Source organism: Urocampus carinirostris, chromosome 10, assembly GCF_059441175.1.
Source record: "Urocampus carinirostris isolate Australia breed hairy pipefish chromosome 10, RoL_Ucar_1.0, whole genome shotgun sequence".
NCBI classification, from domain to species: domain Eukaryota; kingdom Metazoa; phylum Chordata; class Actinopteri; order Syngnathiformes; family Syngnathidae; genus Urocampus; species Urocampus carinirostris.
In genome coordinates this window covers 31056894-31069073 of record NC_142358.1, presented here as the reverse complement: position 1 = coordinate 31069073, position 12180 = coordinate 31056894, and positions in this window count along the sequence as shown.

Sequence of the window (12180 nt, the reverse complement as noted above, 5' to 3'; positions counted from 1 at the left end):
TCATTCAGTTTTAATCATCAACGTATTAATTCATTTTCTGCATCAAATTGTTGTTGGTAATATACCTATTAAAGGGATAACCACAAACCCGTCTTTTTTTCATTTCCTCCTTTTACACTTCCTTTTTTTCTTAACTTCTTTATACAACATAATCATTCGTAATATAATGCATCAAAGCAAGTGAGCCCTTTGAGAGCCGGCTCTCTCTAATGAGTTGAGCCGAAAAAGCCAGTTCTCTAAAAAGAGACAGACTTTTCACCACACAATTCGAGATCGGCGTGCGGACGAAAACTCGAACCGCGAGACCAAAACAACATCTGCCGGATCTCCCTGACGAAAAGTTTGGAGTGCGGTAAATCTTTGTTTAGTTATTCTACATAACACGCTACAGAGGGCATTTGCACGTCACACTGGGTTTTTGTATATTGTATTCTTTTTGCTTTATTATTGTATTGTTCTCAGCTCAGGGATGCTGCTGGAAATGTGAATTTCTCTTCGGGGATGAATAAAGTATCTATCTATCTATCTATCTATCTATCCATCTATCTAAAAAAAATGTAATCGGGTAATAATGACAATTTTTTGTCAAAAAGTTGCGTCCTAGGGACGCACGTTGATTTGAGACTATGCGTCCCCAGCAAAAATGATGCATCTGGGACGCAGGGACGCGGGCAAACGAGATTACTGCTTATTCCTATATAGCTCCAGAACTAAATTTTCTATAGGCCTTTAAACATGAGTGAAATAGTCAAGAATTGGCTGGCAACACCTGGCACTGAATGAGTTAAAGGTGTCTTCATTTGTAAATGTATTTTAATCCAAAAGTGTCAGCTCGACCCATGGGATGTTGAAGCTCCCATTTTCTCTTACAGCTGACTTTCCTCGGCTGTGACTATATCGACCTCATATGCAGCTGGGCACATCTGTGACAGTTCTCACCCAAAAGTCTGCCTTGGCAAGGAAAAGAGCATCATTTGGCTTCACCGAAACACCTCGAATGCAACATTAATGTGTGTGTTTGTGTGTGTTTTTTGGACCGGGACCCCTACTGTTGTAACAGCTGCTTTTTGCTCTTGATCCACGAATCCTTGTGCTGTGTGCACTGCTTCATCTAAACCCCACACAGAGAGGTGTCCTTTTGAGAGCTTACTGGTGCCATAGTGGCTTAACTTTTGCTTTTTTGTGTGTTTTAACATGTTCTGTTTCTCTTTGAAAAGCCTTTGCAGGTGTTCAAGTTGAAGAGGGGCACACTCTGAGCTCCCTATTTTAGGAATTATGTTTTACCGTTTGTAGGCATCAGACTATTACAGTTAACATAGGACCACTTAAGTGAATGGACAGTGCAGCCATATTGGGTGTGTCAAAATACGTAATTTGGAGTTGTGTCATCAATAATCAAGCAACAACTCAGTGGAATCATAGACAAACACTGCTTTTATTTTATGTATTTGAGCATTTTATGGAAAATGCATTGGCCAAAACCCATATGGCTGAAGGGTCGACAACTTGTTTAATATTTCATAAAAAAACACACATACATGACATTAAACTGTCTCAATAATATAAACAAAAACAAACAGTATGTGCTTGTTTTAAACCAGATAAATAGATACATGGATAGATGGATAGATAGATAGATAGATAGATAGATAGATAGATAGATAGATAGATAGATAGATAGATAGATAGATAGATAGATAGATAGATAGATAGATAGATAGATAGATAGATAGATAGATAGATAGATAGATAGATAGATAGATAGATAGATAGATAGATAGATAGATAGATAGATAGATAGATAGATGGATAGATAGATAGATAGATAGATAGATAGATAGATAGATAGGCAGGCAGGCAGGCAGGCAGGCAGGCAGGCAGGCAGGCAGGCAGGCAGGCAGGCAGATAGATAGATAGATAGATAGATAGATAGATAGATAGATAGATAGATAGATAGATAGATAGATAGATAGATAGATAGATAGATAGATAGATAGATAGATAGATAGATAGATAGATAGATAGATAGATAGATAGATAGATAGATAGATAGATAGATAGATAGATAGATAGATAGATAGATAGATAGATAGATAGATAGATAGATAGATAGATAGATAGATAGATAGATAGATAGATAGATAGATAGATAGATAGATAGATAGATAGATAGATAGATAGATAGATAGATAGATAGATAGATAGATAGATGGATAGATAGATGGATGGATGGATTATTTTGGTTTTGAAGGTTGTTGGGGTTGTCTTTTGTTATTGTTAGTGTGTTTGATAAATCAAAGGATTCATTCAGACTCAAGTGGCTTTATTATTTTTAGCAACTTATTTTCGACTAAACATGTGGAAAAATAGTTTGATAACTTTGACTACGTGATGTTAACAGTTCATTTTGTTTGAGTGTTTTGTTATCTGTAAAAATATGCTTTTGTAAATTGAATTCAGAAATGTTATGAATTGAAAAACAGCTAAATTCTAAAACAGAGGACGTGACTGAACAGCACTCTCCACTGTTGATCGGTCTCGTCCTGAGTTTGGGCTGTTTGGGAAACCTGTCTATTGTTAGTTTTTATTATTATTTTATTTTTCTGTCTCCCTCTCTTTCTGCCCCCTTGGACTGTACCCCGTCCAATGACCTTGGCCAGTCTTGGTGATCTTGTGAAAAGACCATATCAGAGCGGTTTTCATCCACACGAGGTTGCGAGGAGTTATTCATAAGGTTTGTTGTGTCCTCTGATGGTGTTGGACTGGATTTACTTTACTAGTATTTTTGTCAAAGTCCATACCTCACAAACATCGGGTAAGAGTTCCTAAAGTTCTTCCAGATAGGTACGTTTTGGCAAGTACGGCTGTCGTTTGAGCTATTCTGGCCATGATTGTTGGCCCTGACCCCTCTTCTCTTATGACTACTGCAAGATATTTACATTTGTTGAAGGACTCTAGCTCTTGGTAGTATATAATAATGTTAGTGGTGATACCTTGGAGATTGTTGGTCATTAATTTGTTTTTTTGTGCTGACTTCCATCTCCTACTCCTGCCCCCTTGGACTGTGCCCTGGAGAATCATCTTGGTCAGTCCTGATGATCTTGTGATGTGACCATACCACTGAAGTTTCCGTTCGTGCATAGTACAAAACAGTTCTTTGTAGGGTCCAATGGGTTGATGCTTTGTCAAAGTGATAGAACTGATCAGTCCAGCAATGCAATCAGCAAAACAGAAGTTAGTAATGTTGTTTGCCCCAATACTGGCTGTACCTTCATGTCGGTCCAGGGTTTGGAATGATACTCTCCAGGATGATGCTAAATAAAGTTGCCATTGGGGCACAGCTGTTCATTGGTGTTTTCTGGCCCATGTTGTACTACCGCATTGTGACCCACTTGCCATATTCTTTTAAACACCTTTTAAAATCCTCAAAGATGTGATAAAGGTTTATCTGGTTTTGCTGATAGTTCTGGCAAAAGGATGTTGATTTTTAATAATTGATCAAAGCTTGTCTTTCTGTCCGCCTATTATTCAGCCTTTCTTGTTTTCAACTACAGGGAGGTAAACCAGTATCAAATAGCATCAAATGATTATCCTACTGCTCCAAAGCATGTGCTATCATTCACCTAAATTGATATCATCAAAAGGGGAAATTGCAATGTCAGATGCGGGCATACAAATTTGCTAACCAATTCTTACTATCTTTCTCCCTCAGTCTCTCACACACACATTGATTGAAAGTATTTCGGAGTCCATTCATCCCTGACCTCGGCAGTGATATATGCTCCTTGCGCAGGCCACATCCTCGCCACAGATACGTCAATCACAGGAACACGTTGTGAGAAGGTTAGTGCCTGTCCGTCATTTCCATCAATGCACTCACCCCTGGGCATCCTGCATGTCAGCACACCCTTGAATGTTCATGATTGCTTTGAAACCCAGGGAGCAAACGTACCATTATTTGCTTGTTGTCTAGACAGAAAATTCATATTCATTTCTAAAAAGTGCCCTTTTAGACAAAGGGGAAATAATTGGGCTAATTTATCATGCTGGACTTTCAGCATGTGCCTCTTTTGTTGCACAACCTAACAACAAAACAAAATATATCCAGACACGTTTGGTTGCAAGAACGTACTAACAGCAAATCAAAACAGGTTTATCACGTAACCGCCAAAACAATTTGTATATATGTAACCGCGGTGTACCTGTCCCACCAAAGATCCACATGCACACTGGACTGGATGATGAGGTTTTTATTATAGTTGCTGCAGATGAAATGAGTCACAACATTAGCTTCTCTGCTGGCTTTGATCTCTTTGATCTCGTTGGCAGCTCGCTCTGCAGACTGCCCAAAGCATATCAAAGATCTTTCTTTTCAATTTCCATAAAATATATTTTGGAATATCACAACACATTTTTACATCCATTTTAACAAGATCCTTTTAACAAGAGATCGTATAGTGTTTTTTTTAAACGTTTACAATGAATTCAACATATTTTTCTTCAGTCTGAATTTTAACCAACATCATCCTTTTTATATATATATATGAGAAAATAGAAATAATAACAATAGTGAGTATACAAACGGATACAATTTACCTGCAGATGAAATGTGTCACAACATTAGCTTCTTTGTTGGCTTTGATCTCTTTGATCTCTATAAGGGGAATTAACATTTTAGCACAACAGAAATAAAACGAAAAATAATCCAAACAGCTTGACAACATCAATCACATTACTGTGCATTTTGAGAGATTTGTCAGCTGTGCTTATAATGTTTGAAATTAACCCTTTTTTTTTTGTGGAGCACAAAAAGTAAGTCTTACCGTTGGCAGCTCGCTCCGTAGACTGCCAACAAAACCCCGCCTTCCGGTCACATGTCAAAAGCCAAAACAAACCCTGCTCCATACCAGCAGGTGGCACTGTTGGACTCATCATTGCAGGACACTTACCAAAAACTATACACATATTTCAGTAGGAATTTCAATAAAACAAAAGTTATTATTACACCCGTTACATATATTCCCGTATCACTTGCATGAATGTACAGTTTGTTGGTTGGTTGGATCACTTGAGGCACCATTACCTGTGGTGTGTCTTGGGCAAGTACAGTCTGGTGGTGCCCATCCTCCTCCAAGCCAACATATGTATCAGTGCATAGCCAAATTGACATGTCCTGTAAAAGGTTGTATGCATTCAAAATTAATATATCACTTTTCAATATCATCAGTTATAAATTCATGAGGTATGTATGTCCGCAAATTTACAATGACACCTTTCATACATCTACAAACACTTTGCCTGCAAATACTTTGCATAGCCTTTAACTATACTCATGCATATTTTATTTTTTGATCAAGACTTTTTTACGCAAACATATTTGAAGGTTGTGAAACACACAAGTTAGGTATCAATAAATGAAAGGTCTCTGTCTTTGCTCTTTTTGCATTATGAATGGCATCACAAAACATTAGGATTCGAGGTAATGATAAGAGAACAGTGGTGCTGGTTTGATGAGTTATGCATGAGGATCCTCTTTCAACCTTCTTGACTTGACTCCTTGACAGAATCCATCTTGCCAAAGCAATATTGATATGTGCCTTTTGCTTTACTGCTTTGAATTTCACAGGTCTGAACATGTGCATGGGAAATCTGTATAAAAGAACTTTTATTTTGCCTCAACTCACCCTCCACAATCTCATGAATATAAAATACATCAATAAATTATTTCTTAAGTATTTATTTAATACCAACACATCTTTAGCTGCATTGCACGAATTATGCATTCTGTATATTAGGAAAACTGGGGTCCGGGGGCTACATATGGCCCATAAGATTTTAAACTGGCCAGCCAATATATACATTAAATAAATCATTTTTTGAGTTTTGGGGAGATCATATATTACTACAATTACTTAAATATGTTTTATTTATATATGAATATCTATCTATCTATCTATCTATCTACCTATCTACCTTGGTCATATCCCTCAAGAGGGGTGACCGACAGCAAGACAAACACATACAATAACAAAGAAAATAAAAGGGAAAAAAAGCAAAGAAACACACACAATTTTTTTTGGACTATGGCCAACCCAATTGCCCAAACACCCAAACAAGTTAGGCACCTCGGCACCTAAGTTGGTCATGCTTTCGTCCCTCCAGATGAAACGGGACACCAGAAAGCGGCCATGTCACTCAGGTCAGGGTGACACAACACACTCTTTTGTTCAACAGCAGGGCCCGACAGCTTTCACTGGTTTACCCCTGCCGCATCATACAGGTGCCCAGCCCATCCAACAATCCCACTATCCTTTCACAACATATATGAATAAAGTGTTTATAAATGTTTGATATTCAAAACAAATTTTATAAACAAATATAAAAGTAGAATATAATTTGTGCATGTTTCTTACGCTATCGTAAACTCATATATATACATATATATATGTGTGTGTGTATATGTATATTAGATAACAGGTCAGTTTTTTGGGGAAGACAGATCTCAAATACATAAAATTACTCTCACACGCGCACACACACACATATACATTATTTTGACTGATGACTCACAGGCCAAAAATAATGTTCGTCGTACCGTTACACATCCCTGCATATTCACTCATTGATGAGTGGCTGTACATCACATTGACTATGGATAAAACGACTGTGACTTTTAAATGCTTCCCAGAGCTAGACATCGGGTAATCCTTCAAAGTCTCACTTTCATTACTTCAAATGGCCTTCTTGTATGACAATGTCTTGCCGCTGTCATAAACAACATGTCCTCACTTAGATAAGACTTTATAGACCCTTCCTGGTGAGATTGTGGCCGTAAAAAATAAATGATTATAAAATTCTGGCCGGCTTGTATAAGCACTTAAAACGTCTAATGCTGGCACCTTTACTTGTAGACTCCTGCCAGTCATTGTGACCTTACATTAGCATTAAAAACCCAGTCTTGTTTTGTTTATTGGAGGATTACAGATTACAGTTTTTTTCAGTTCTGAAAGAGAAAATTTCCTAGAAAAATAACACAAATGAGAAATACAAATACATTCATGAACAGACTAGCAACTACAGACAAATGTAGCTATTTAAATATTGGTCCTTCTTTGTACCACCTTTTTACAAAATGTAATAATAATATATTTAACACTACTGTTTGGTGGGCTTGATGAAAAAGCCTGAAGGTCCATAGTTTGCTGGGAGGACCATTATTGCTGTTCACACGAATGTGCAAATGCAGAGAACAGACCCCCTTTCAGTATGTCGTGGGCCTTTGCCTTGGCAAAGAAAAAAAACAGAGGGTCAATTACACGCCTTCACAATACCTGGCAATAATGCCCTGCTCGATCTCTTCTTCAGGTTCAGTCAATCGGGGCCATCCCGACACTATTTGAGACGGGTCACATCTCATTTTATTGTAATTTTATATGTTGTATTTCCTTTTTCTTACCATAACAATAAGTCCAAGGAAAATTTGTGATAAGGGGAAGGAAAGTTGGAAAACTGACAAAAAAAAATGGAGTCAAAGGTGAATATAGTGCACAGTACTATCAAAGCTTTAAACTGCATACTTCTTTCATTGGATATTTTTGAGAAGTGGACATTGTTTCCTGATTTGGGTCGCAGCTTGTCATTAGGGATGAATGTTGGGTCCCTACGTCAGATCCGTTGAGAACCACTAGCTTAAATCATACCTTGTCGGATGATTGGGTGTGGTTTGGCTTTAAGGAAGACAAAAATAATTGCAGTGCTAGCTAAAGGCTATAGTTTCCTGCGTGTGTTTGTGAACGTTAACCTGGCAATTACCATAATGTGTCTTTCCTTGTGGGGCCGTTCTTATAAAGACAAATGAGCTGACAGCAAAGTGAATTAGTTAAAGCACAATGCAATACTCACCCAGCACACACATACACACACAGTTTATCACAAATATTATTTTTTTCAAACATTACAAACAATAAAATAAAGAAAAGGACTGTTACACCTTCATTCACAAAACACACAAAAAAGTATATATATTTATGTACACAGTTGCTTGGCCACCCAATGTACCGGAATTCAAGTGTGATTTATTTCTAGCAAGTACTAGACAGTTATGAGGCTGATTCATAATTTATCAGGATTAATAGCAACCTGCCTGTGCCACAAGCCGTTATCTGCCACAAATTGTGGGTTTAGAAATGTCTGTTTTGACAGTACATGTACCTGTAGAGTGACAGGATGAAAATAAGAAGGTATCCAAAATGAAAGTGTCAGACTTATGTGCCATGCAGAAGGCTGGAAATGTAAAAGACTGTCAGGTAAGTTTTATAATGGAACAGTTAACATGTGTAAATATGCAAGGTAAATTCATACATTTAGAACTAGTAAACCTCTTCCTCTTGTTTTCGAGTCATTGTCAGTACCGCAGGGTTCTGACATATATCAAGACTACATATATTCATGCCTGATAATGCATACGTTTTATTGTTTTTTTGTATGTTTTTCCATCATTTCATATCAAGTACGCCAGACAACAATTTTTGAATAGAAAAAAAAAAACTTTTTTGACAGATGTCAGAACCAGAACAGGTAGTGGACCCAAACGCGTAACATCTCAAACAAAGCTTTATTGGGGAATTTAAGAAGTCAGGCGCAGGGAAACAAACAGCAATCCGGTGCTCGCCAGGCAGTAGGAGCTGGAAGCCCTTGCGAACAAAGCGTGGTAGGAGATCGGAAGAAAGTCAGGCAGCCGGAATGGAAGAACAGAACGTGGTCGAAGGACGGAATTAAGTCGGGTAGCCTGGACGGGAGATCAGAGCGTGGTCAGAGATTGGGACAGGTCAGGTAACTGGAGATGATTGGGGAGCCTGGGACGGACGGTCCAGAAAACAGGATCGGAAGGGACAGATGCAAGCCAAAGTCAAAAATTGCTTGCCTTGCATGTGCGGAGTTTCGCTGACTGACTGACCAAGAGTGAATGAGAATAATGTGTTTAAATAAAGAGAGAACTAATTATTTAACAAGTGCCAGCTGGGGCTAAACAAGTGAGCGCAGGTGAGAGCAATGGGCAAATCAAGAAATATGACATATTTGCTTCACGCATTTTTACTGTAATCCAGATCGTCTTGGTCATGAAGGATTTTATACATTTGACTATAAAGGGTTTTATAAGATTGAATACAAGTTACATTTATTGAGTGCAATGAAGATTTTCTTCGAGTAGGCTTAAGTTCAATGAGCAGTGAAAGTTCAGGGCACCCTAGTGGAGAATGATGTTTACAGGATTGCGGGAACGGGAGGTGAGGCTGAGAAGATAATCAGCACATCCAGACGCGGAGGGGCCCTGATGGCGGAGGACGGCAGGAAATGTTTTGACAAACGCATTGCTGTTTTGAGTTTTCCAGACATCGAGGCGAAGTGGAGGAGCCCAAATGGGGCTTCCCTGGCACGCCCATGGCAGGAACCGGGACACCGTTTTTCAGAAAGACATGGGCAGTGAAGAGAAAAGAAAGATGACTTAAAGAGAAGTCTTGCCAGATACTCCGACGACACCAATTCGACTAATTCCGCCATTTTCGATGGATTACACATAGTTGAATTGCTAATGAAATCAAATCTGCCCCCGTATCAAAATGTTGGCTATTCTCGTTTATCTTTTCCATCAAGAAACGAGCGCGCATTGTTGGGTGAATGTAGGTTGTCTTTGGTTAATGGAGTCAGATAATTAATTCGAACAATTTGATCAACGATACATTTTAATATTTAATTCCCAACAGTCACTTGGAACAGACAACAACATAATTGTAGATTGCTAGTATTTTCGTGGTATTCCACATAGTCTGTATTGTTGGAAGTCAATAGGTGTCACTTTGTGTTTGATAGGTGTATTATCGCTCAATACGGGGTGTTGCAATCATTAATAAGAGGAGGAATTGGCTGAGGTTAACATGTGTGCAATATTTACATTGGAAATGTATCGCTTGTTGTTTAGGACTGTCAAAGCAGCAGCATAGACACTAGCAAAGTTAGAGTGAAAACACAAAATAAAACCCATCTATCTATTGTTGTCTTGTTGATGTCAGTGGCAACATTTTGTTATTCGCAGACACCTTTTTGTACATGTTTTATCCTTGACCAGGCAGTTAACCTTAAGCTGTTATTAGGTTCTTTTGTGAGACAGGAAGTGAATAACTTCTAAATGGAAACACACGTTGCATTTCCTTTCTATGGAAGTTGTGCAAACATGCCTTAACTTTTGCCAAATGTTTAAAGGAAATACTGATAGTGATTTGTGTTTGAGCGAAATGGAAATAGAGTCATCCCTCTTTTATCACGGGGGTTAGCTTCCAAAATAAACCCGTGAAAGGGGAAATCTATGAAGTACAAACCTTTATTTTGTTTACAATTGTTATACACTTAAATGGTCAGAGACCCACTCCGGGTGATGCGGTAGAACGGAGCAGAAACACAGACTATGGTAGTAACGAAGGTCTTTATTTAGACAGGGTTCAAAACACGGGTTAGGTAGTTGAGTAGTAGCAATAAGTGTTGTCTAAGATGCATTAGATTGGTCAGTGGCCAGTAAATTCAATTGGCGAAGACGAGAGTCCAAGAGTTCATAAGGCGCTAACCCTAACCCTAACCCTATAAGAGCAGGCAATGCTTTGGTATACTGGATTTACAAAAAGGATTGGACAATAGTAGTTGGCACTTGAGAACGAAGACAAGAAACTAGCACAAAGCCAAGGGGACAGAGTGTTTAAATTGTGACAAAGGAGAGTCATGCTAGGTCGGAAATCAGAACAATTGACCGCAGCTATGAGGAAAATTGAAACAGCAAGTGAGTGACCAAACAAAGTAAGGTTGAAAAACGTAGGAGGGAAGAACAGAGAGAGAGAGAGAGGGAGAAAGAGAGAGAGAGATAGTGAAGGAACCTACAGAAACACAGACACCAGAGTGCAGGAACATGGCACATACTCGATAATGCATTGACATCAAATAAACATTTTAAAATGACTAGTCATTAGTTTAAAAAATAAAAGTACTGTGTAGGTCAGGACCAGAACGGGGACACTTGTGTTGTGTTTGTCACAAGTTTTATTGGAAGAAAGAGAAAGAGTTGCGCCCATGATCCGGTGTTCGCTGGACATGGGAAGCAAGTCGCTCTGATACTCGGATTGTGCTCCGAACGTGTAAGTGGAACTTCCGTAGCGAGCGATGGCGGTGTCAGGGACGGAAAAAGCGGGTCGGTAAACCAGGACAGGAGAGCAAAAACGTGGTCGGGGTCGGAAGCGAGACGTAAGCCAGAATAGGAGAGAAGACGTAGTCTGTGACAAAAATAGGTCGAAAGCTGGGACGGGAGAGCAGACGTGGTCAGGATCAAAAAACGGGTCAAATCCGGGGACAGACGGGAGGTTGGACTCCAGGTCGAAAGAGGCTTGCTTAGTGTTTACTGAGGTTCGCAGACCGACTGACAAAAGGGGACTGACAGGAATGGGTACAAATACTGATCGGGAGCCAATCGGAACCCGTGGCAGTTGGCGCCAAATGAGCGGGCACAGCTGGGTCACATCAGTAATCATGTCAGTGTAATGTAAACATGTATTCTGTCGTGATTACTAACTCTGATCACCTGGAGCAATCATGTTGGTGCCTTCTGATTGGCTGGCACTTCGCTCTTAAGCACGCTGCGCCCAGACCTCCTCGTCAGAGTGTACTTTGGTAACTCTGTGTGACTCTCCTGATTTCCCGTTCGTCAAAGAACTCTGCCTACCTGTTTCTGCCTGCCTCCGATCCGACCTGTTTCCGTCCCACTCTTCGATCTCCTCTCCAGCCCCGGTAAACTCGCCTGCCTGACTTCCGCACTTCGATTGGCCACTTGATCCGAAACTATCTCTCCGGCTCCGCTGCTGACGTCTGACGGCCATCACGTCTCCCGCAAGCCCTGAACGCTTCCTTAAATAAAGAACTGAAACGAATGCTCCGGGGTTTCCTGGTCTGTTCTGGTCTCCTGATAGTATTCATGTATGACCAATAACTACTATCAAAACACAATGCACGACGCATCTCCGTAAGTTTCAAAGCTGTGTAAAGTAATGTGAGTTATTGTGAGGGAGCACGGGAGTTGCAAAAAATATCTGAAATGTCAATTTCATGTCTCATAAAACCAAATATTTCAAGGCTGCAAGCTAA